The sequence below is a fragment of the Aquarana catesbeiana genome, linkage group LG09 (assembly GCF_042186555.1).
Source record: "Aquarana catesbeiana isolate 2022-GZ linkage group LG09, ASM4218655v1, whole genome shotgun sequence".
Taxonomy (NCBI): domain Eukaryota; kingdom Metazoa; phylum Chordata; class Amphibia; order Anura; family Ranidae; genus Aquarana; species Aquarana catesbeiana.
Window position 1 is genome coordinate 247,807,060 of NC_133332.1, and position 26,553 is coordinate 247,833,612.

Consider the following 26,553-nt stretch of genomic DNA (forward strand, 5'->3'; position numbering starts at 1 on the left):
CATTCTTTGAGGCTATGGCCTGGATCTATGATTATCCCCAACATACCGCAACAGCAGAGATTATGGCAAAAAATCTAAAGGAAGGCCGGGTATACAGTGGAGGACTACATCTCTGACTTCAGGCACTAGTGCACTGATATTGAGTGAAATGACTCTACCCCTTTCTGCCAGTTTTCTCTATGCCTTTCCAAATCTGTAAAGGATAAACTCTTATCTGTGGGGTTCCAGAGCCTTTAGACATGCTAATTCATCTCGGCACCACGTCGCTCTGCTGTGGACGGGAGCTGTTTGTTTGAGTGCCGGCCGGCATCGCTGTATTCTTTTGCTTTTATTGTAAGTGCAATTCTTCTAATAAATTTCCAGTTTTTACAGTATCACACTATTGGCTGTTCCTTTTACATATATGCACATTGAGCCCGTGACGGGATCGCCAGGACGTACCTATGCCATTTTTCATCAGGATTTCGGCTTGTGTTCTTTTATTTTGGCCGTCTGGTAAGCAGGAACCCAAGAGGTTCGCCTTAGATAGATCTTCTGTCACGCTTGTGATGTCAAGCCTCTAACTGTGTGGAGTTTGCGCACACCGGTTTGCCATCTGGTAAGCTGCTGTATGTGTCTGTGCACTTGGTGGGATTTTCTCTTTGTTCCTCCTTTGGATGACAGGTGTATGCTCACCTATCCTTGCTGTCTGATAAGCTGATTCATTTGGAGGTTCACCTATCTATCCTAAGAGCACTATTTATTGCATGTTGCATGTCACTCACCTCACTTTCCTGTGCATGTTGCAGACACAGGATGCTTTATGATTATATATGATTTGGGTTGGTTGAGTGTTGCACCCCCTTTTTTGTTTTTATGTTTATTATCGTAGCAGTATTACGCTATGTTTTTTGCCATTTATTTTTTGGATAATCCTATGCCGACTTGAATTTGCCACATGAGTACGATCGATCCTGCCATATTGGAATCGCCCTCTAAAGGCCCGGGCTGGGTTTAAGCCACCTGTCTGATTTTGGCTTACGTTCTGGTAAGCATTTCACCACATAGATGTATCCCAATTGAATTATCATCTTCCATTTATCACACTGAGGAATTTACGTCACTTATTAACATCATTGGACTCTTTTGTAGTGGACTTTACACTTTAATATTGTTTATTATTTTCTAGCGCGGTTTTTGTTTTTATAATTCATCTCGGCATCCTGATTAATAAGCGACTTTGTGAATGAAGGGAAAAAAGTGGCAAAACGCAGAAGCCCACATAGATATTTCCCAATGTTCAACCTGCTCCTTTTGCATCTCCAGCCAGCATTTCTATGAAAGAGGCCAGCTCTACAGAGTCCATGCAGATTGATCTCCTTGGACATCCTCTCGACACGAAAGAATGTCTTTGTTGCACACATGGCAATCTTTGTTTATGTTGTGGAGATGCTGAACATTTTCGAAGGACTTGCCCACTATGGTAAGTTGCCTTTCTCTAAACCAAAGCTAAAGACCTTACGCCAGTAATTTGATAAACACCTAGGGAAAGGTTTTATCTGCCCACCACGTCACCAGCCAGGGCAGGATTCCTCTTTGTCAAAAAGAAAAAGAATGTCTTTAATCATTGTGTGGATTATTCAAACCTTTATAAAGTTACAATTAACAATTATATTCTTTGGTTCTGGTTCCAGAGCTTTCTCAAAAACTTTAGTCAGCACAAGTCTAAACTGGATCTACTTATGCCGCGTACACACGGTCGGAATTTTGCCCGCAAAAGACCGATGAGACTTTTTCGTTGGAAAATGCGACCGTGTGTATGCTCCATCGGTCTTTTGCTGGCGGAATTCCAGCCAGCAAAAGATTGAGAGCATGCTCTCAATTTTTCGGTCGGGAAAAGTTCCAATCCGAAAATGCAATCGTCTGTGGCAATTCCGACTCGCAAAATTCCTACGCATGCTCGGAAACAATTCAACGCATGCTTAGAAGCATTGAATTTCATTTTCTCGGCTCATCGTACTTTTGCGTGACCGTGTGTATGCAAGGCAAACTTGAGCGGAATCCCGTCAGAAAAGCCATCATATCTTTTTCCGACGAGAAAACCGATCATGTGTACGCGGCATTAGAGTATACAATCAGGTTCAAATCAGAGAAGGTGATGAATGGAAAACCATTTTTCATAAATGACGTGGATATTTTGAGTACCTAGTGATGTTGTTTGGATTCTGTCTGCAATGCCCCTGCTATATTTTAGCATTTGGAGAATGATATCTTTAGGGACTTTGATATTTTTTGGCTGTCTATCTCAACAACATCCTTTTTTTAAATTAGAAAAAAATCATACTCATGTAAATAAAGATTTGGAGAGACTGGGTCAACATGACATTCAGCTGCATTTGTCAAAGCAGAAAAATGTGAATTTGAGAAGTCATCTATACAGTGTTTGGGGCTTATTGTCTCCTGATGGACCTCCAAAAGGTCTCAGATGTTTTAGACTGGCCTATGCCCACTGACAAGAAAGGGATGCAAAGGTTTATTATTTTTATTATACTGGATTTATATGGCGCCAACAGTTTCTGCAATGCTTTACAATATAAAGGGAGAAAGTACAGTTACAATACAATAAAATACAAGAGGGTTAAGAGGGCTCTGCTCAAAAGAACTTACAATCTAATAGAATTATGGAATTTGCTAATTTTTACAGAAAAATCACCAAGAACTTTTTGTCCATCATCACTCCATTCACAGCTGAAGAAACCCAAATTTCTATCAAATGCCCATCACCATTTGTCAAAATGTGAGTGCATCATAAAGATAATTAAAGCTGTATATTTTTTATCATTTACTACGCTTAGAACGGCGCTGCTCTTTCTCTGCTTTGCTTTCTTTTTATCACTCCATTCACAGTAATCAAAATCAAGCAAAATATGCATTTCCAGTGTCAGCAGAGTAGCTTTTTAGCAACTTAAACCACCGTTCACTCCTGCTCCCATCCTCAACCACCCTGAGCTTACTGTAAATTTAATGTAAAGTATATACTGTGATGTATAGACATTAATCAGCTATAACATTTTGACTATTGACAGGTAAAGGTAAATCACACTGATTATTTTGTTACAATGGCACTTGAAAGTGGGTGGGATATATTAGGCAGCAAGTGAACATGTTGTTCCTGATTTAAGCAAATTTGACAAGGGCAAAATTGTAACGGCTAGACGACTGGGCCAGAGCAACTCCAAAGCTGTAGGCCTTGTGGGATGTTTCCAGCCTGCAGTGGTCAGGACCTACCAAAAGTAGTCCAAAGAAGGAAAACCAGTGACAGGGTCATGGGTGGCAAAGGCTCATAATGTATGTTGGGGAGTAAAGGCTGGGCCATGTAGTCCAATCCAATTGAAGAGCTACTGTAGAACAAATTGCTGAATAAGTTAATCCTGGTTCTGATAGAAAGGTGGAAGAACACACAGTGCATCGCAGTTTGTTGCACTTGAAGCTGCGTAGCCACAGACTGGTCAGGGTGCCCATGCTGACCCGAGTCCACAGTCAAACGTGCCTACAATGGTGCTCATTAGCATCAGACATGGACCACAGGGCAATGGAAGAAGACCAGCTGGTCTGATGAATCAGTTTTTTTACATCATGTGGATGGCTATGTGTGTGTGCGCGTCCCTTACCTGGGGAATAGATGGCACCAGGGTTCACTAGGGGAACAAGCCAGTGGAGGCAGTGTGTTCCTTTCGACAATGTTCTGCTGGGAAACCTTGGGTCCTTCCATTCGTGTGGATATTACTTTGGAAACTATACGTCAACAGATCGGGACTGTTTTGGTGGCAAAAAAGGGAGACCTACTCAATATTAGGTGGATGGTCATAATGGCATGGTGGGTTGTCATAATGATATACATATATATCTCCTCATTGTGCTGAAATGTGTGTGCATTAAGACTAAGTTAGCAATCTCAGAAATCTGAGAAAACTCACAGATTTGTAGTTTGTGCAATGTACAGCTATCTCCTGAGATTAATCTTGCAGGGGTATTCCTAGAATGGGAAATCCTCTCTTCAGTCTCATGAATAAGTGGTTAATAAGCAATGAATCTCCTTCTATCACTCTATTGCATTGAAGAAAATAATCATCAATACGTTCTGATAAACTGTTGTATGAGAGCGATCGCTAGTTGTGCAACTGTAAATCTCTTGTGTAGCAGTTCACATTCAAAGCAGTGAAATGCAAATATTGCAGTCACTTGTAGAAGATAATGAGATGTGATATAGACAAAATATTGCTTGTGCAGCCATGGTGTTATGTTCAGAATCTGTGTGTGCTGGATGGGCTTTTGGTGCCCCATGTTACTCGGAGCCTGTTTCATGCATTCAGAGAAGCAATGTTAGCTTAAAGCGGGGTTCCACCCAAATTTTGAACATTATCTCTATGCATTCTCTTCCTTGCCTAGATGCTGACATGCTGTGTAAAAAAATTTAAATCGCCGTAATTACCTTTTTTTTCCTAATCTTCTTAGCACTTCCTGGTTTTCCTCCCATGGGAGTAGGCGTGTTTCTAGCCTCTCCCAGACCTCCCACAGTCCCCTTGGAGCTAGTCTCAGGCTTCCCAGCATGCATTGTGCAACAGCGTCATCACAACATCTTGGTGAATGCTGGGAGCACAGCATTCACTGCATCCAGGAAATACATGCTTGTGGGCTTCAAATGCCCATAATGAAGATGGAAACCGCCTTTAGTGAATTTTATTTTATAAGTTATTCTTTACAACAAAATCGGACACAGGCGGACTTATTACACAGAACATGTGAGTAGATAATCATGAGAAGAAAAGTTTGTGAATGAACTCCAAAAAAAAAAAAAAACGATAGATAGATGGACCCCCGCTTTAAAGTGTTTCTAAACCCAGGACCCTGCATTCACTATATCAGGTCTCCCACAGTACACAGAACATGGACATGCAATTCTTTTAGTAAATATAAACTGCTAAGTACCTTTTCTCATCAGCAGTATATAGCAGTCTTGTGACTTCTATCAATGTCTGGTTAAAGCTTGTAGGAGGAATTTTCATTCTACTCTGTTGGTCCTTTGAGGCTGCAGGACCGCTGACCCTCTGTCTGGACAGTTTTAAATGGCCCTGTGCTGATCACATGCACCCTCAAAAAAAACAAAAAAAACACTCTAGCAATACACATCTAACTGAGCATGTGCAGAGTGCCCCCAAGGCTCTGTACTATCAGGAGATGGATTGGGCATAGTGGAAGGAAGGGAGGATCAGAGAAGACAGGATAAAACAGCCTTTTTACTCAATGCAGAGCATTAATGCCGTACTGCATATACAGACTAATTTTCCTGTTGTGGGTTTAGTAAAAATTTTATGGTGAGGGGCACGATTTCTGTATACCAAATCCAGTTTGGTTCCCAAGACAGCTTTGCTTGACATGCAACTTTGTGTATAAGGCAGTTCGACTCAGCACAGTGCTTGTGAGCATCAAAATCTGTGGCACATGCCCTGTTTTAACCCTTTTGTCAGCTGTTGAACAGATAGTTAATGAGCACATGCTAAGATGTTTCTGGAAGCCACATCAAAGGTAGTCATGTGCTTCTTGTGGCCCCCGAGGTGCTGGTTGACCTGGGCTAGAGAGAAATAAACAGAGCTCTTTTCAGATCAGGGCTACTACTTCACTGTACTGACAGACCTAGGGCCAAGCTGCATAAATGGACTCACAGACAGGCAGCATGCAATGTATCTGCTCAAACAAGAAATTTCTTTGTGACTGGAGTGTTTCTTTAAGCCAGGATGTACAATGTGGGCATGTCGCAGATCTGTGGCGCTGAGTCTTGTAGAGAAGAAGACAGGCCTGTCAGTGGATGTGAGAGAGAAGGAGCTCTTTGTGTAGCACACAGAAGCTCAGAGCGAGCTCTAGCTCATCACCCGGACAAGGGATCAATAACTAATTTCACTGCAGCAGCACGAGTGCTTTTCCAATAATTGTAAGCCAGCAGCGGGGAATGAGGCTCACAGCGGCTCCGCACCAACCTGCCTTCGATCAATTCACATACCCCTCCTGGGGCAGAGCAAAACTACCTTTTTCTCTGCTCCGGCTGTTCAGTTTTAGCACCCTTAGCTTGGTTAATGTCTAGAATTTATCCTGTCCTTCTTTTATTAGGAAGACTGATTTGAAGTCTCAGCTTTTTATCGGGTGGAATTAATATAAATTGTTGGTTGTTTTACACCCTATTGGCAGCCAGTTGGCCTTAGGGCCCAGTCACGTCACTGTGCATTGGGGTAACACGTGCGTTGCAACATGCTTTATTTTGGGTTGCAGCACACTGCGTTACCACAGTTCATTCATTTTGCATATACTTCCAAACAGGAGAAATTGCTCCTGCTCTGTTTCTTTTTACCACAGCACATTGCAACACACACCATGATATGCTGCTGTATTACGCTCTGTAGATATATTAGGGTGCCATTCAAAATTAATGCCACCTGAGCACTTCGTACCATGATTGATGTTTTACTGTGTGTTGTGATGGTGTGAACGGGCCCTTCAGGTATGTAATGCGGGACAGTGAAGTGCAGTAACTCAGAACAACCAATGTTCATTGCTACCGATGAGCTGAGCACCTTATTCACGCTTTTCTAAGTACAGGCAGTCCCTGGGTTATGAACACATTAAGGACTGTAGGTTTGTTCGTAAGTGGAATTTGTTCATAAGTCGGAACACTGCTTGTCATGCCGCGTACACACGAGCGGACTTTTCAACCGGACTGGTCCAATGGACCGAGTCCGGCGGACAATTTGACCGTGTGTGGGCTTCATCGGACCTGCAGCGGACTTCTTCGGTCGAAAATCTGACGGACTTTAGATTTGGAACATGTTTCAAATCTTTACGTCAGAACTCCGCCGGACCCAGTTCCTATCGAAAAGTCCACTCGTCTGTATGCTAGTCCGATGGACAAAAAACGACGCTAGGGCAGCTATTGGCTACTGGCTATCAACTTCCTTATTTTAGTCCAGTCGTACGTCATCACGTATGAATCCTTTGGTGTGCTTGTGTGTAGGCAAGTCCATTCATTCGGAAAGTCCGTTGGAAGTCCGTCGAAAGTCTGTCGGCTAGAGCGTCGGACCAGTACGGTCGAAAAGTCCGCTCGTGTGTGCGCGGCATAAGTGTAACTTCTGCCTGTGCAGGGATGTGGGATGTTCCAGGCGCTTCTGGGGCTCTTCTGGCCATGCAGTACATGAAGTACTGCAGTGTAAAATGTGGCAAGATAGCTGCTCCGAGGTATCCAGGACCAGCGTGGAGCACAAGCAGCCACTGAGGCCGTTCGTAAGTAGGAGTCGTTCGTAAGTCAGGGACTGCCTGTAAATCAGATAAAGATTAGCTGGAAAATGATCATAAGTATGGACACACCTAAACCTTTGCGCACCCTACCTGACTGATCAAAAAAAAGACTGTCTGAATTGGATTTTTCTGGCCAGTCTCTTTTGTTTTCTCGAGATGATTCTCCATCAGTGTTGTCTACACAGAGCATAAGCATCCATGGTTGGCCCAAATGATCTCATTCTGATAGGCACATCATTCTGCATTATTCCTAGCTGTTGTGGTTCCTGGTTTTCACCATTACCATTGTCGATAAGCCATCATTGACCTTGGGAACTAATTGGGAGGGGAAAGGCCAGAGCTGGCAAACACATCTGGTGGTTGCAGTTACTTATTTGAGCACCCCTGTGTTTGGTTCTTCCACAAAATTAGAAAGGATTTGCAAACACTTACTATGCAGTGTAAGTAACCTTTCCATCACCTTAGTACGTTCACAGATTGACTTTAGGAAAATAGTAATAATGAGATCTAGGGTGTGTTATAGAAATCATCCAGCAAACTGGAAAGTATTCGGTGTCAGTTTAATATTGTTACTTTATCCATGTACAGCCATTTTGAAGTAAATGACAAAAAAGTCATGTCCATTTTTATGAAGGCAGTTCCTTCTATGGAGGAAAGGAGATGAGAGTCTTAAGCTGGCCATACTCAATTAGATTTTTGTTGGAACGTTCGTATGGAAAATCGTATCTCAAAACATTCTTTCTTGCCATCAAGAATCAACAAATTTTGTTTGAAAACCCTTAAAATTTCATCCAGACCTGTTATCTGAATGGAATTCCAGACATATTAAAATACCTTTCCTTACAATATGTACAATATTCCTGAAAGAAAACCTAATTTACAGTTAGAATTTTGTTTATTTGAGAAAAACTTTCCATCCTTCTCCAGACCTTTATAACTGATGTGGAAATATGGCTGTTCCACATATACATATAATTCAAATCAGGACACACCCAAAAGAATATTAATGTTGCGCTACCCCTATAAGGGCCGCTGGATTTTTGGGTCTTCCCTCACGCACACAGTCAGGCAACAAGCATTTTTCAGCACTGGCGTAGACTTCAAGAACTAGTCCACAGGATATTTGTTTAGTTTTTGGTTTATTTAGGAGTTTAAAACTTGGATGGGAAGTGGAATATGGGATGCCCAGAACTGTAGAACTTGAACGCAAGTTGAGGACTTGCTAGCTTTATGGCTGCTAGGAGTCAAAAAGCTGTCCTCCCTTTGGATTGATAGTACAGTACAGCTAAACTAAACAGCAAAATTTCCAACTGCTGTATACAGGTGCTAGTTGCACCTGGCTGCTCCTGAATCCCCAGCTAAAGGTGAAGGGTGGCTTTTTATGGTGGTGAACTGTCACTAAGCTGTCCCTTAGTTATGGACAAGCAAACTATTGCACCTTGCTGTCTCTTCTCTGTCCGAGCCTGGGGTGGGAAGAATGAGGGTTACTCACTCAGTCCCTCTTAAGTTAATCTTGAAGTCCAGGTGAACAGGCTTCCTGCTGAACAGACCAACTCCTGACTGTCAGGGTGCTCAAGCTGGCAAGGGATGTGAGCCTTCAGCTCTCTCTCTCTAGCTTCTATCTTCTGAGAGCCCCCCCAGCACAGGGGTCCCCTCTAGGCAACTGGACCCTGGACTCTGCTCCCACATGGGCAGGCTGCAGAATATTTATGGCCTATCTCCCAGCCTTTTGGGCCTTACCTACCCAGGGATTGGAGGAAACGCCATAAATATTCAGGCTTAGTCTCTGTTCTCCATCCTCTAAGTTCTAGTACCATCTAGCCAGTTCCAGAAGCTAGGGGGAGGTAACAGAGACCCAGCCCTTGGAGCTCTGCCAGCTAACACAAAACAAATTAACTCCAGCTCCTCTGCCTACAGAGGTGCCCAGCTCCTTTTTTCTACTCTGTACACTGAGGGTGCTACATTTACACTGAGGAGAACAGATGATGGATTTTTACCTTAAAGTGACCCTTGTTGCAAATCTGGCTGCCTCCTCCTGCCCTTCGCACTTTCCTATTGGCCAGTGAGGCTACCTGTCATATTTGGTGGCCAATAAACAAAGCACAGAGGGCAGAAGGAGGTATCCCAGAAGTGTAACCAGTTATCTGTCATCATTATTTAAAACCCCCTCCCCATGTTTTGGGTATCCTGGGGTGCAATGCAGATGATCTAAGGATAGGAGCCTATTTTAGGGAAACAGGGGCCGATTTGAAAGGCAACACCCCCACCCTCCAAACCACAGGTACACATACAGCTGATCACTTATAAGGCTAAAACAAGATAAAATACATAAATAAAAACCTTTAATAAGAGAATGTGCACAGCAACCCAATCAGAGTTAATCTTTAATTCTCCAGTTTGCTCTAAACAAGTCATTGATGGCTTATAGATACACTTGCTTATGAATTTGGTTGCTTATAATGATCATCATTATTCGTTTCACTCCTTTAACAAACCTTAAAAAATTACCTACTAGTGAGGCTAAGACTACATACTGTATCTGCCATGAAATTACTTCATTCTGAGAGCACTTGGCCACCTGTTTACACATCACCCACAGCTTCTCCCCTGTCTCCCATTACATTACCACCCATTCCTCTAATGGATTTTAAAGTGCACTCACCCTTTACTTTTTATGAAGATTCATCTGGTCTTCTCGTTCCTGTCTCGCTGTGTTGTGACCAGTGAATGGAAAAGACTGGCGTGATCTTTGCAGAAGTGCTCCAGGACCGCTACCTCTCGGAGATGGTATGAGATGCTTTACACTTCCACTGTAAATAGTTTTTCAGTATAATATACCTGTGTATCACACACAAAACACTAATTAATGACACTCAAAACATTACTTTATCCCAACTGAAACCTAAAAAACAAGTAAATAACATATCCTTAATGAACAAGGCATGGCTTAGAGTTTTTTTTTTTTTTTTTTTTTTTGCTGGCTGTGTTCCAAAAGGGACAAGACCTGATAGTAGAGCTCTCCAATAAGGACATACACAGCAACAAAAACATATTTTGGAGTAGAGAGTGGAAGTATCAGAACCCCTGAGAAGTCTTCATTGTTGTATCTATTGTCCTGTCCTAGTGATCCCTGTTTCCTTCATTTATTTTCCTAGTGTCCCAGAAATAAGAAGCAAATGGAAATCTCCCAAGTGAGGAAACACCAAGCAGTACAACATGACAGCGGTACTACCCCTTCCCTACTCTGTACTAAATAAAAAAAAAACATTAGGCTTTCAGTGTTACTAAACTCAGGACTCTGCATTAACTATACCTGGCCTCCCACAGTAAACAGAACATGTAAATGCTATATATGAGGTATAGGGGTGCCGTTCAGGTCCCCCCCTCCATCCCGGTTGAATGAAGAATAATAAAAAAATTAAAAAAAGGTTGCGGGACTTTTTATATAGACACTCGGGAGCGGGAAAAAAAATTAATAGCTTTTATTGGAATCAAATGATTATAGAGTTTCTGTATTCGAATAATTCAATGCATGATGCTATATATAAAATCATTCGTACAACTATTACAATTCATTGAAACCAGAAAAGATATACATACATACATGTTCCAACAAGGAATCAATACATAATACATAATATAAAAACATTTAAAGCATGGTTACATGATTAATTGGAGAAATTGGAGAACAAAGAGAAAAGGGAGGGTTGCAGATCATAGGGGGCAAAAAACAAATTATTATGGAACGGCCTGGTGGGATGCATCAATATGTACACTAGGTTGTTATTGGCTCTACGCGTTTCAAGGTATTTGACCTATCATCAGGAGCAAGGAACCATAGTGATAATCTAAAAATTGAAGGAAAAAATGTTTAATTAAAAGTATAAGGGGAAAAAAAAAAAAAAAAAGGGGAAAAAAAAAAAAAAAGCAAAAGGAAAAAAATGGAGAAAAAATGGAGAAAGAAGGGCTCAGAACAGGCAGGAAGGGTCCTCCCTGATGGACCCGAACTGCCTGTGCACTTACATGTATGGTCCACACAGTGCTTTTTTTTTTTTTTCCCCTTATACTTTTAATTAAACATTTTTTCCTTCAACTTTTAGATTATCACTATGGTTCCTTGCTCCTGATGATAGGTCAAATACTTTGAAACGCGTAGAGCCAATATCAACCTAGTGTACATATTGATGCATCCCACCAGGCCGTTCCATAATAATTTGTTTTTTGCCCCCTATGATCTGCAACCCTCCCTTTTCTCTTTGTTCTCCAATTTCTCCAATTAATCATGTAACCATGCTTTAAATGTTTTTACATTATGTATTATGTATTGATTCCTTGTTGGAACATGTATGTATTTATATCTTTTCTGGTTTCAATGAATTGTAATAGTTGTACGAATGATTTTATATATAGCATCATGCATTGAATTATTCGAATACAGAAACTCTATAATCATTTGATTCCAATAAAAGCTATTAATTTTATTCCCGCTCCCGAGTGTCTATATAAAAAGTCCCGCAACCTTTTTTTTATTTTTTTATTATTCTTCATGTAAATGCTATAGTTTTAGTAAATCTAAACTGCTAAATACCTTTTCTCATCAGCAGTTGGAGCAGTCTTGTGACTTCTATCAGTGTCTGGTTAATGTTTGTAGGAGTTTTCATTCTTCCATGATTGTCCTATAAAGATGCAGGACCCCTGACCCTCTGTGTGGACAGTGCTGATTGGCCATGTGCTGATCACATGCACCCTCCCAAGGAAAAAAAAAGCTCTTTGGCAATACATCACAATATAACAATATATCACAATTTGATATAATAAAATGTGGATGTGGAAGTAAACTTGTGACATACAAAAAAAAATTAGGTATGACAATGCTAGTTCCATGGCTGTAATGTTGACCTATTGACTTCTATATTTTGTTAGATACTTACCTGGACAAAGCACCCAGAACAGAAAACCATCATAAAAACATCAAAACAATCACAGGACCTCATCTCCAAACCAATTTCTGGTCAGCAAGGCTGAATTTCTGCATAGCCTACATAGGCCATAGCCTATAGAGGCATGGCTTCCAGGGGCATTGTACAGCCATTCACACATCATGTTACCAGGTAGTTTTGGTCTCATAAATGCTATTCAGCTGAGTCCTCATAGTTAATGTTCTTGCACGGTTTGTGGTTTTGTGCTCATGCGACAATATAGTGTGTACTTTCAGCTCACCCACTCTCTTTCAGTACACCTAGAACCAATATCCTTGCATAGTAGGACAATGGTTTGCTCTGTTCTGTTAATCATCAGTTGTAGATGTACTGACATATAGTGGGCACGCTATCTCTAATGCCGCGTACACACAAGCGGACTTTCCGGCATACTTGGTCTGGCGGACTAGAGTCTGCCGGACAATCCGATCGTGTGTAGGCTTCGGCGGACTTTTTTTCCCCAAAAGTCCGCCGGACCTAGATTTAAAACATGTTTTAACCACTTGCTTACAGGGCACTTAAACCCCCCTCCTATCCAGACCAATTTTCAGCTTTCGGCGCTGACGCACTTTGAATGACAATTGCGCGGTCATACAACACTGTACCCAAATGAAATTTTTATCATTTTTTCACCACAAATAGAGCTTTCTTTTGGTGGTATTTGATCACCTCTGCGGTTTTTACTTTTTATTAAAAAAATGTAAAAACTGATTTTTTTTTTTAAAAAAAGTTTATTTTTTTATATTTTGTTATAAAAAATTTTAAACGGGTAATTTTTCTCCTTCATTGATGTACGCTGATGAGACAGCAGTGATGGGCACTGATAGGCGGCAGTGATGGGCACTGATGGGTGGCAGTGATGGGCACTGATGGGTGGCAGTGATGGGCAGCACTGGCAGGTGGCACTGATTGGCACTACAGGTGGGCATTGATAGGTGGTACTTATGGGCATTGATAGGTGGCACTTGTGGGCACTGTTAGGTGGCACTGTGGGCACTGTTAGGTGGCACTGTGGGCACTATTAGGTGGCACTTTTATTGGGCACTGATGAGGCAGATGTGCCTCTTCCACTTGGGGACCGATGTCCCTCACATCCGATCCGGTGATCGGCTTTTTTTTTTCTACTCGCGCTGTCAGCGTGAGTAAAAAAAAAAAACGATTACCGATCTTTTGTTTACATCATGTGATCAGCTGTCATTGGCTGACAGCTGATCACATGGTAAGGGGCCGGGACCGGCCCCTTACACAGATCGGTGATCAGCCGAGTCTCAGTGACTCAGTGATCACAACGCGCCCGGCGCGCACAGGGAGCGTGCACGGGGGAGGATGTCATATGACGGCCTCCCGGGAATGTAGGTCCGCGCTGTAGCCGTCATTCGGCTATAGCGCGGATGCCAGGTAGTTAAATCTTTCCGTCGGACTCAGTTTCTGATGGAAAGTCCGTTCATCTGTATGCTGGTCCGACGGAGAGCCCGCTCATCTGTATGCTGGTCCGACGGACCAGATACGACGCAAGGGCGGGGTATTGCATCTCGCGCTCGCTGCAATAGGAAAAACAAATTTTTCTATTGCGGTAAGTGCAGGGCATACCAGGCCTTTAGGTCTGGTATGGATTATAAAGGGAAGCCCCTACGCCAAAAAAACTGCGTGGGGTCCCTCCTAAAATCCATACCAGACCTCGATCCGAGCACGCAGCCCGGCCGGTCAGGAAAGGGGGTGGGGACGAGCGAGTGCCCCCCCCTCCTGAACCGTAACAGGCCGCATGCCCTCAACATGGGGGGTGGATGCCCCCCCCACCCCAAAGCACCTTGTCCCCATGTTGATGAGGACAAGGGCCTCTTCCCGACAACCCTGGCCGTTGGTTGTTGGGGTCTGCGGGCGGGGGGCGGGGGGCTTATCGGAATCCGGGAGCCCCCTATAATAAGAGTGCCCCCAGATCCCGGCCCCCCACCCTATGTGAATGAGTATGGGGTACCTGGTACCCCTACCCATACACCTAGGGAAAAAGTGTCAATAATAAAACACACTACACAGGTTTTTAAAATAATTTATTAAACAGCCCGGCTCCTCCGCTGGCAAAAGAGCGGCATAAAAACAGCGGAGGAGCCGGCAGAAGAACTGGAACACCGGGAGAAGAGGCCAGAGAGAGCGGAGAAGAACCAACCGGACGCCGGGAGAAGAGGAACCAGAAGGACCCCCGAAGCTGGAAGAAGACCCCCGAAGCCGGAGGAAGACCCGGAGGAAAAACCTGTGTAGTGTGTTTTATTATTGACACTTTTTCCCTAGGTGGATGGATAGGGGTACTATGTACCCCATACTCATTCACATAGGGTGGGGGGGCGGGATCTGGGGGCCCTCTTATTATAGGGGGCTCCCGGATTCCGATAAGCCCCCCGCCCGCAGACCCCGACAACCAACGGCCAGGGTTGTCGGGAAGAGGCCCTTGTCCTCATCAACATGGGGATAAGGTGCTTTGGGGTGGGGGGGCCCCGCAGGGCGCCCCCTCCCCCAAAGCACCCACCCCGCATATTGTGGCCATGCGGCCTGGTACGGTTCAGGAGGGGGGGGCGCGTGCTCGGATCGGGGTCTGGTATGGATTTTACGGGGGATCCCACGCCGTTTTTTCGGCGTAGGGGCTTCGCTTTATAATCCATACCAGACCTAAGGGCAAGATTGACTTCCTTTTCTAGTCACGTTCAAAATGAACGGACTTGTCCGTGTGTGGGCAAGTCCGTTCATTCTGAAAGTCCGCCGTAATTCCGGCGAAAGTCCGTCGGAAAGATGGGCGGACCTAGCCTGCCAGAAAGTCCGGTCATGTGTAGGCAAGTCCGTCCGTTCAGGTAGTCCGCCGGAAAGACCGTCGGACCAAGTCTGCTGCAAAGTCCTCTCGTGTGTATGCGGCATTACAGCCTCTATGCCTCCAGGGTCAGCAAGCTTTGTGTGACTGTGAAGTCTGATCATATTAGTTTGATATTAAGACTAGGAGAGGGGAGGCAAAAAACAGTTGGCCTGGGGAGGGGGCAGGAAAAATACATCCAGCACTGCTGGTTAAGAACTACTAAAGCAAGAGGCTCCACTTGTAAGCCAGAAATCCAGCATTTTCAGGAATAGTTAACAATGACAAACTTTTTTTTTTCCCTTATGGGGACAATTAAAGTGGAATTTCAGCTTACACCTAACTAGCCTAAAATGCCCCCACCCCAACACCGATGCTAACTAACCTGTGTAAGAAACATGTGTATATACTTACCTATTTTCATGCTGCTGCTAACACAGGTTAGTTAGCACAGATGCTAGGCTTGGTTCACACTAGCCCGACTCCAAAGTTGCACGACTTTTAGTGCAACCTTGGAGTCCAACTTTGTGTGACTTTTTACACTTTGTGACATTGAAGTCATATCAAAGTTGGACCAAAGTAGTGCAGGAACCTTTTCTAAAGGACAGACTTGTGTAGTGTTAGTTAAGACTGCTCTCATAGGGAAACATTGAATTTCACATGTCATTCGACTTGGGGTCTCACAAGTCGGATACTGGCGGTTATTTACGAAAAGCAAATTCACTTTGCACTGCAAGTTCACATGAAAGTGCATTGGAAGTGCAGTGGCTCTAAATCTAAGGGGTAGATCTGAAATAAGTGGAAGCTCTGCTGAATTTATCATCCAATCATGTGCAAGCTAAAATGTTTTTTTTTATTTTCCTTGCATGTCCCCCTCGGATCTACAGCGACTTTACTTCCAAGTGCACTTGTAGTGCAAAGTGGATTTTCCTTTAGTAAATAACCCCCACTATGTTGCATCAGTGTGAACCGAGCCTTAGGAGAGGGGACAGTTTTAAGGCTAGTAAGCTATAAGCTTTCGAGTGAGGGTGCAGCCTCACTGTGCCCATCTGCAGCCATACCTTTGATAACTAAAACAGCAGGTGTCTCCCGCTGTGTTATGCAGTATGTTCGGCGGCTGTCCATTGTAACAAAGCCCTGCTTCCTCCTCGTCCGTGATAGAGGAACACTGATACAATGCTGGGAAACTGTATCAGTGTTCCTCTATCACGGACGAGGAGGAGGCGGGGCTTTGTTACAATGGACGGCCTCTGAACAGACTGCATAACACGGTGGGAGACACACTGTTTTAGTAATCAAAGGTACGCTGCAGATGGGCACAATGAGGCTGCAAATGGGCACAGTGAGGCTGCAGATGGGCATTGTTTACCCAGTAGCTGCTGCATTTTCCCACCCTAGACTTACACTTAAGTCAATACGTTTTCCCAGTTTTTTTTAGGTGCCTCGGCTTATATTCGGGTCGGCCTATACTCGAGTATATACGGTATATTAAATGTTTGTTCTTGGGTTTAAATACCTTTTATTCTGACAAAAATTAACCCACTTATGGGTCGCCTCCATATTTGTTACTGCCATATATTCTCCCAAATTAAATAAGCAGTCATACAAGCACTGCTCAGGAATGTACAGGGTCCTGGTAAAGCTATTACTACTCCTATCTTGCTTGAACAGCTTTGACCATCCCTTCTTATGGACTGGATGACCACATTTACGAGCCAGAGTTGTATATGGTGGCTTGCTTTAAAAATAATGTGCATTCTGCATAACCTCTGGTACCATCTCAGAGGAACAATAACAATTTGCTAGAAACAACCACAAGAAAAATGGGAGCAGTCAAGTCCATAATAGTGATCGTATTAAAGGATCGCTAAAGTTAATTTTTTTTTTTTAAATAACAAACATGTTATACTTACCTCCACTGTGCAGCTCATTTTGCACAGGGTGGCCCCGAACTTGGTCTTCTGGAGTCCCTCGGCGGCTGCCTCCCCTCCCCCCCCCGCAAGGACTCAACACTTTCATGCGAGCTCCCTCACATGGTGTTGAGTGCTTGCAGGCGCGCTCCCGTGATACAATGGCTGCGCTGCTTTCAATCCATCCACTCTAGCCAATCAACGGCCAGGCTGAGCAGTGAAGAGGATGTCGGGAGCGAGCGCGGGACTTTCGAAAGGGGTCAGGTGAGTAAAACGGGGGGGCTGGGGGGGCCGGTATTGTCAGATGTTTTTTTCACCTTAACGCTGAGGACGTCAGGTGACGAAGCGCGCATGACGGAACTACGCTTACTATGTCACTTCCCGGCAGACGAGTGGGTGGAACACAGGCATGTCCAGCTGATCGTCACTTCCCCCATCTCGATACCTGCATTGGATACAGTGACTTTGCCTGTCATCCAAGCCGGCATCTGAGTGCCATCCCACCCTAGTGGTCACTGGGCGGGTGGACCTTTTTTTTTTTTTTTTCCTCTTGGATTTTTTAATTTTACTTTTGCCTTGTGCTTTTGATTTTAAGAGTGGTTTTTAAATAAAAACATTTTTTGGTACTTTATCACACCATGGAAGCCCTTCTTTATATTTTTCTGATGCATGAGGGTATTGCCGTATTGTGACCCACCTGGATATCCTTGGAGACATCTAAGAACCAGCAGCAGTGAGCAGTAAAGCCCATCAAAAGCACTACAGGCCTAATACCCCTGCAGGGGTTCCGACAGTTGGTGAGTGGGCAATTTGAGGGGGGAGCACAGAAGTCACCAGTCAACTCTGTTCACATGAAAGTCACCCTGGGAAATATCTTGCCTTGCTGTCGTGAAAAGTGCATGGGACTAATATACAGTGCTCCAATCATCATAACATACGAACTGTGTAAACACTGATACATGTATGCATATGGTGGATATAGCCTCTCTTCATAGGAATTAGCAAAACCTCACTAGTATATGCTTCCTGCTACATACAGTATGTTTCCAGCTGCTTTGTAATAGTGCTGGATATGGTTACTGATTTAGAGATTGGCTATTGATCTATCAGTAACATATAGTGTTTATATAAGGTTTTTTTCTTATATGCTTTACATACCATTCTTAGCGTAGGTTGCATGTAATAATGGTTATGATTTACACACATGTCTCCTACCCATTTATAGTATTATTAAATATTCCCTCCCATACATCTTTGAGGGTTTAGAATCTTGTATATATGAGATAGATAAAAAAAGTTATGCTAATGTTTCCTGTATAGGCTTAGCCAACAGGTTTTTCAGGTAGCGCCGTTCTATCCCTAAATTTTTATAATATATATGCTTGGCAGGGCACTCCTAGTGAGTGTCTTTGTATAAGGGAGGCAGCAACCTGTGTTTTTTCTTTGCCATATAGACTTGTCCTAAGCGCGGTTTTTCAGGAATATTATCTATACCTGTACGTCAGCCCACATTGGAGCAGTGGCGGCCGGTGCTCAAAATTTTGGGGGGGCACAAACAAACTGAAAAAAAAAACATCAATTGCAGCCACTGTGCCCATCAAACGCAGCTACTGTGCCCATCAATTCCCGCCACTGTGCCCATCAATTCCCGCCACTGTGCCCATCAAATGCAGCCACTGGGCCCATCAAACGCAGCCACTGTGTCCATCAAACGCAGCCACTGTGCCCATCAAACGCAGCTACTGTGCCTATCAAACGCAGCTACTGTGCCCATCAATTTACGCCACTGTGCCATCAAATGCAGCCACTATGCCCATCAAATGCAGCCACTATGCCCATCAAATGCAGCCACTGTGCCCATCAAATGCAGCCACTGTGCCCATCAAATGCAGCCACTGTGCCCATCAAATGCAGCCACTGTGCCCATCAAATGCAGCCACAGTACCCATCAATTGCCGCCACTGTGCCATCAAATGCAGCTACTGTAGCCATCAGTTGCTGCCAGTGTGCCCATCAATTGCCGCCACTGTGCCCATCAATTGCTGCCAGTGTGCCCATCAATTGCTGACACTATGCTCATCAATTGCCGCTACTGTACCCATCAATTGCCGCCACTGTGCCCATCAATTGCTGCCAGTGTGCCCATCAATTGCTGACACTATGCTCACCAATTGCTACTACTGTGCTCATCAATTGCTGCCAGTGTGCCCATCAATAGCTGACACTGTGCTCATCAATTGCTGACACTGTGCCCATCAATAAAAAAAAAGGACATTTATTATTTTTTGTTGCAGAAGCCTGGAGAGCATTGCACCAGCGATCAGCAGATCACTGATGCCATGCACGTCTCATGTACACTGTCGGTGTATCGGCTTACCCGTAAGGGTAAGCCGATGCTTCCTGACAGGCTACCATTAAAGTTCATGTGCGTGTAAAGGCAGGCGTCGCAATACTTTCAGTAATATAGTGAAAATATATATATAAACACGCATGTGTGTTTGAGCTTTGGGGTGCACACCCTAATGCATAAGGCTGCACACGCCTATGTCCACATGTCCTCAAAGTGTTGAGCTCTGTTAATTTAAAGCCATTGTTTCTAATTTTTGGAGACTATATAATGACTGGCGTGGTACCACTGGATTGGAACAATGCCAATGTGGTGCCTGTGTTTAAAAAGGGACCAAACTGCTTACCAAGTAACTACTTAATTTATCTCCTATATTGGGGTAGATGCTTGAAAGTTTAATAAAAGACCACGAAGAAGAGTTTTTACTAGAAAAAAATATTTTAAGCAACAGACAGCATGAATTCAGGAAAGACAGAAGTTTTCAAACAAGTCTGACTGCTTTTTATGAGGAAGCTAGCAAAAAGGAGTGGCTGTTGATGTGGTATAATTGGATTTTGCACAAGCATTTGACACAGTTCCCCCCACATGGCTGATGTGTAATGTAAAGTCTACAGAAAATGTAATTTGTAAACTGGTAGAAAACTGTCTAAAAGACTGTATTCAGAGAGTAGTGATTAATGATTCATACTCTGAATGGTCTAAGGTTGTTAGTAATGTAAAACCGAGGTTCAGTGTTGGGATCCTAACTTTTTTTAATATCTTCATAAATGATATAGGGTCTGGGATTAAAAGTACCATTTCAGTCTTTCCAGATGACACCAAGCAAAACAGTGAAATATCGTCATTACAGGATGTCTCCAATTTACAAGCCGACCTCAAGGCCTAGTTGTCTAATTGGACTATGTGGCAAGTGAGGTTTAATATTGATAAATGTAAAGTTATACACTTGGGGGCTAAAAACATGCATGCATCATACATACTAGAAGGAGAACAGCTGGGGGAGTCAATGGTGGAGAAGGATCTGGGCGTTCTAGTAGATCATAAGCTTAATAATGGCATGCAGTTAAAAAATGTATGGATTGCAGAGAGACATTGGGGTTGATTTACTAAAGGCAAATAGACTGTGCAGTTGCACCAGAGCTTAGTAAATAAGGTAGAGCTTCACTTTACAAAGAATATCCAGTCACATGCAAGGAAAAAACAAATAGCATTTTTGCTTGCACTTGATTGGATGATGGAAGTCTGCAGAGTTTCATCTCATTTGCTAAGCTCTGGAACAACTGCACAGTCTATTTGCCAAAATCATTCATAAGACTTAATGTGGAATATGCAGTTCAGTTTTGGGCACCAGTTCACAAAAAGGATATCTGGGAACTGGAGAAAGTGTAGAGAAGGGCAACCAAACTGATAAGAGGCATGGAGGAGCTCAGCTATGAGGAAAGATTAGAGGAACTGAATTTATTCCCTCTTGAGAAGAGGAGATTAAGGGGGGGATATGATCCCCATGTATAAATACATAAGTGGTCCATATAGTGAACTTGGTATAGTTATTCACTTTAGGCCCGGTTCACACTGATGTGAGTTCATGACGAATGTGATGCGTCAAAAACACTTTAAATTCGCATGTCATCCCTAAAGTCATTGTTTTAAATGACGGTCGTTCACATACATGCGTTGCGATTCCTCTACGAATGCGATGCGATTAAAAAAAGGGTCTTGTGCGAGTTTACTGCATTGCGTTGCGAATTTAGTCTCCATAGACATCAATGTAAATCGTTCTTGAATCGCATTGATGGTTCACATATGTGCGAATTCCACCACACTACTCTCCACAAAAACCAGGAGGTACACAGGAAGTTAACACTTTTTTTTTTTTTTACATTATGATTCCATTGGCTAGAATATCAATCGCAGCTATGTCCAACTCCTGAAATTCGCGGTAGAATCGCGGTAAATTCGCACCTCACAAAGGACAAGAAACGGAATAAAATCACAGCGCATCAGTGTGAACCAGGCCTATAGGTCATTACAAAGGACAAAGGAGCATGCTTTACATCTGGAGGTAAAAAACATTTAATTTCCACATACAGAAAGGCTTCTTCACAGTAAGAGCTGTAAAAATGTGCAATGGGTTCCCTTAAAAACCTGTTCTGGCCAGCTCAGTAGATTGTTTTAAAAAAAAGAGTGGGATGCATTCCTAAATGCACAAAATGTAACTGGATATTAACTATTATAGGTATTAACACAAAAGATTGCTGATGCCTGGAATATCTGATTGCCTCTTGGAGGATCAAGAAGAATTTTTCCCTCACTGGAGCAAATTGTACCATGCCCTATACAGTTTTTTTTTTTTTTTTTTTTTTTTTTTTTTTTTTTTTTTTAGCCTTCCTTTGAATCAACTGTACATATTGAGATTTTCAATGTATTTATTTTTTATTGGTCAAACTAGATGAACATGTGTCTTTTTTTCAGCCTAATGCCCTGTACACACGGTCGGACTTTGTTCGGACATTCCGACAACAAAATCCTAGGATTTTTTCCGACGGATGTTGGCTCAAACTTGTCTTGCATACACACGGTCACACAAAGTTGTCGGAAAATCCGATCGTTCTAAACGCGGTGACGTAAAACACGTACGTCGGGACTATAAACGGGGCAGTAGCCAATAGCTTTCATCTCTTTATTTATTTTGAGCATGCGTGGCACTTTGTCCGTCGGATTTGTGTACACACGATCGGAATTTCCGACAACGGATTTTGTTGTCGGAAAATTTTATATCCTGCCCTCAAACTTTGTGTGTCGGAAAATCTGATGGAAAATGTGTGATGGAGCCTACACACGGTCGGAATTTCCGACAACAAGGTCCTATCACACATTTTCCGTCAGAAAATCCGACCGTGTGTACGGGGTATAAGTGTGCAACTATGCAAATCCCAAGGCTTTCTATATAAGAATGACTGCTGAGGTCTAAAGGTACCCTTAGATATCCTGGTGTGATCCTGTAAAAACTGTCAGGCCTTAGCAATGATGGTCTGTCCTTAGTAGTGCCAGGACAAGTCCTTTAGTACCCAAAGCAAAAAAGCCAAACTGAGCTTTCCCCTATCAGCTGTGACTAATTCAGCAGTATTAATTATAGGTCTGGCCCTTTTTGCACCCCTTTCTTTTTAAAGCACCCAAGGTGGCTGCCCCTTCTACTTATCCATCAGCTCGGCCCTGGTCTTTAGACACCTTAAGCATCATTTTTCCTCCACAATGAGTTGCCAAGGCCTGCTCTGTATAGAAAAAGCAGCTCTATCTAGTCTATCTCACCTTTCCTAACATCAGCACAACTCCCCCATAATAGTCAACTCATACACTACAGCTCTTCAGAGAGCACGCATAAAGAGAGCGCGTATAACAGCATTTAGGAGGACATGGATCAGCATATTGCTGGTGCCTGTAACCCAGCGGGGAGCGCAGGTGACATCCAGGGTGCAGCCAAGCATCTCCACATTCTCTGAACTTCTCCAGGAGGTCACCCAGATGGAAAATACATTGCGATAAATCCTGGGTCACCTCCTCATCACGGCCGCCTTTATTGACACAACTGTATATCTTGTGTATCCATAACACCTTAAAGGCTGCTGCCTCTCTTCTCCATCCCCTTTTCACGGCCGACTCATTATTGTTCAGGGCCCTGCGCAGGCTGAAATGGAAATCAATGCGGGGAAGAGACGTTTGTCGAGATTATGGATAGGGGTTTGAATGAGAAGCGCCCTGGATGTGCTGGGAAAGCATCAGAACGACCGGAGACGCATCACTCCTCCCCTAACAATAAGCAGGAGTCTTGTCAGCAGACTGTCAGAGCACCGAATCAGCACAATTTTATCAAGCCTGCCCTGGCCAGCCTGAAAGGCTGTTTGCCTTCTCTGCTGCCTGCTATGAAATAGCACTGCCTAGGGAGCATTAAAGCATACTTAATAAGCCTGTCTATCCAGGAGAATCGGGCTGCACGTAACCCTTTCTGTAGCACATTACTGGCAGGGTGGCTGAGGCTGATACAATTGGGGACCTTGAATCTGAATTGGGACCTTGGATCCTATAATGTACTGTATACTGCCACAAATTAGATATTAGAATTGTTTGTACATATACTGTAGTTATATATGTAAAATCTAAGTTCTCCTTTGCAGCTCAAAAGCTGAAAAAAACTCTACAGATGTATCATATGTGCACATTTTATTCAAATATAGGGTATGCTTAGGCTTACCACTTATTTCTGATATATCTTATTATTCCGTAGTGAAAGTTTCAATTCACTAAAATAGATGAGTTATTTTAACTCAGATTGTTACTCTGTCTTGTGAAAACTTCACCACAGTACAATTCACAAACATACGGTATCACACAAAAGTGGGTACACCCCTCACATTTTTGTAAATATTTTATGATATCTTTTCATGTGACAACACTGAAGAAATGACACTTTGCTACAATGTAAAGTAGTGAGTGTACAGCTTGTATAACAGTGTAAATTTGCTGTCCGCTCAAAATAACTCAACACACAGCCATTAATGTCTAAACCGCTGGCAACAAAAGTGAGTACACCCCTAAGTGAAAATGTCCAAATTGGGCACAAAGTGTCAATATTTTGTGTGGCCACCATTATTTTCCAGCACTGCCTTAACCCTCTTGGGCATGGAGTTCACCAGAGCTTCACAGGTTGCCACTGGAGTCCTCTTCCACTCCTCCATGACGACATCACGGAGCTGGTGGATGTTAGAGACCTTGCGATCCTCCATCTTCCATTTGAGGATGCCCCACAGATGCTCAATAGGGTTTAGGTCTGGAGATATGCTTGGCCAGTCCATCACCTTTACCCTCAGCTTCTTTAGCAAAGCAGTGGTCGTCGTGGAGGTGTCTTTGGGATCGTTATCATGTTGGAATACTGCCCTGCGTCCCAGTCTCCGAAGGGAGGGGATCATGCTCTGCTTCAGTATGTCACAGTACATGTTGGCATTCATAGTTCCCTCAATGAACTGTAGCTCCCCAGTGCCGGCAGCACTCATGCAACCCCAGACCATGACACTCCCACCACCATGCTTGACTGTAGGCAAGACACACTTGTCTTAGTACTCCTCACCTGGTTGCCGTGACACACGCTTGACACCATCTGAACCAAATAAGTTTATCTTGGTCTCATCAGACCACAGGACATGGTTCCAGTAATCCATGTCCTTAGTCTGCTTGTCTTCAGTAAACTGTTTGCAAGCTTTCTTGGGCATCATCTTTAGAAGAGGCTTCCTTCTGGGATGACAGCCATGCAAACCAATTTGATGCAGTGTGCGGCGTATGGTCTGAGCACTGACAGACTGACCCCCCACTCCTTCAACCTCTGCAGCAATGCTGGCAGCACTCATATGTCTATTTCCCAAAGAAATTCTTTGGTCGACCATGGCGAGGCCTGTTCTGAGTGGAACCTTTCCTGTTAAACCGATGTATGGTCTTGGCCACTGTGCTGCAGCTTAGTTTCAGGGTCCTGGCAATCTTCTTATAGCCTAGGCCATCTTTATGTAGAGCAACAATTCTTTTTTTCAAATCCTCAGGAAGTTCTTAGCCATGAGGTGCCATGTTGAACTTCCAGTGACCAGTATGAGAGAGTGAGAGTGATAACACCAAATTTAACACACCTGCTCCCCATTCACACCTGAGACCTTGTAACTCTAAGGAGTCACATGACACTGTGGAGGGTATATGGCTAATTGGGCCCAATTTGGACATTTTCACTTAGGGGTGTACTCACTTTTGTTGCCAGCGGTTTAGAGATTAATGGCTGTGTGTTGAGTTATTTTGAGGGGACAGCAAATTTACACTGTTATACAAGCTGTACACTCACTACTTTACAGTGTAGCAAAGTCTCATTTCTTCAGTGTTGTCACATGAAAAGATATAATAAAATATTTACAAAAATGTGAGGGGTGTACTCACTTATGTGAGATACTGTAGATTGCCTAGGTCTTAAGTCTGTATTTTATTTTATTTAATTGTCTTAACTCCTCATGAATGATTATTCCTACAAATCATTGTTTCATCTCCATCTCAGACAGCTCCTTTTGCTTCTTTTCTCGACAGGCACATAAATTAAATTCACAGTTATCACCATCCTGAGGCTAGCAGTACTTTGGCGGGAACTTATAGAATAATATTTGTGAATTGACTTATAAAGTCATAATAACTTCAAAGTAACATACGCTAACATTTGGGTAAACCTTGCCGTAATAATTTAGGCTTAGGTTCACACCTTTACGTCGGCATTTTAATGCATTTTTCGCGTTTTTGATGCATCTTGCATGTGCTGCCATTGAAGAAGTCCGTGGGACCAAAAATGTCTTGATGCATCAAAAACCACCCGCAGAATCTTTCCTGCGCATGCGCAATGCACAGGTGTGAACTGGCAAACAATAGCAAATCTCTTTTCATCTTTCACCTCATTCACAAAATTCACTAAATGAATGAATATTCACTTTGCACTTTGTTAATGAACCCCATTTTATCAACCATTTTTAAAATTTTTAAATTGGTCTGTACAGTACATTTCTATACGTAATATCACAGGCTCTTTTACATGAGTCAGTGATCTTAAAGTGGAGCTCCACCCAAAATTGGAAGCTCTGCTTGTTTGGTTCCTCCCCCCCTCCGCTGCCCACATTTGGCACCTTTCGGGGGAGGGGGAGCAGATACCTGTTTTTGATATCCGGCTTCACTGCCAGTTTCCCTTAGGAGGAATGGCGGCGGCAGCACCTGAGAGTTGATTGAAAAATCGGCTAGGGTGCCGACATCGCAGGATCCCTGGACAGGTAAGTGTCCTGATATTAAAAGTCAGCAGCTACAGTATTTGTAGCTGCTGACTTTTAGTTTTTGGAGTGGGGAGGGCTGAAGCTCTGCTTTCATTTACAAGTCAATTAAAGTAGTACTAAAGGCTAAACAATGCTTTACAGCTTGTTGGGTCATCTACGATTTGGGCCTTTCCCCCAGACTTCCTGGTTACAGAAGTGAGGTGAGGATAGGGAATGGATTGGCTCCTGCAGCTGGCTGTCAGGAGCTAGGCGCTGTGTGTTTCAATGGACGCACACAGCCTTTGCCAGGGGAGGGCGCACATGAAGATGTCTCCTTTGGGAA

The 26,553-nt window shown here is 43.4% G+C and overlaps 1 long non-coding RNA gene across 1 annotated transcript in view; it reads right to left on the reverse strand.

The window, feature by feature from the left end:
- LOC141108486 (uncharacterized) overlaps positions 1–26,553 on the reverse strand; it is a 260,079-nt gene that overhangs the window by 205,964 nt on the left and 27,562 nt on the right. The window contains exon 3 of the long non-coding RNA XR_012236075.1: positions 9,986–10,161. This is a non-coding gene — a long non-coding RNA (uncharacterized lncRNA). The remainder of the gene's footprint in view (positions 1–9,985; positions 10,162–26,553) is intronic.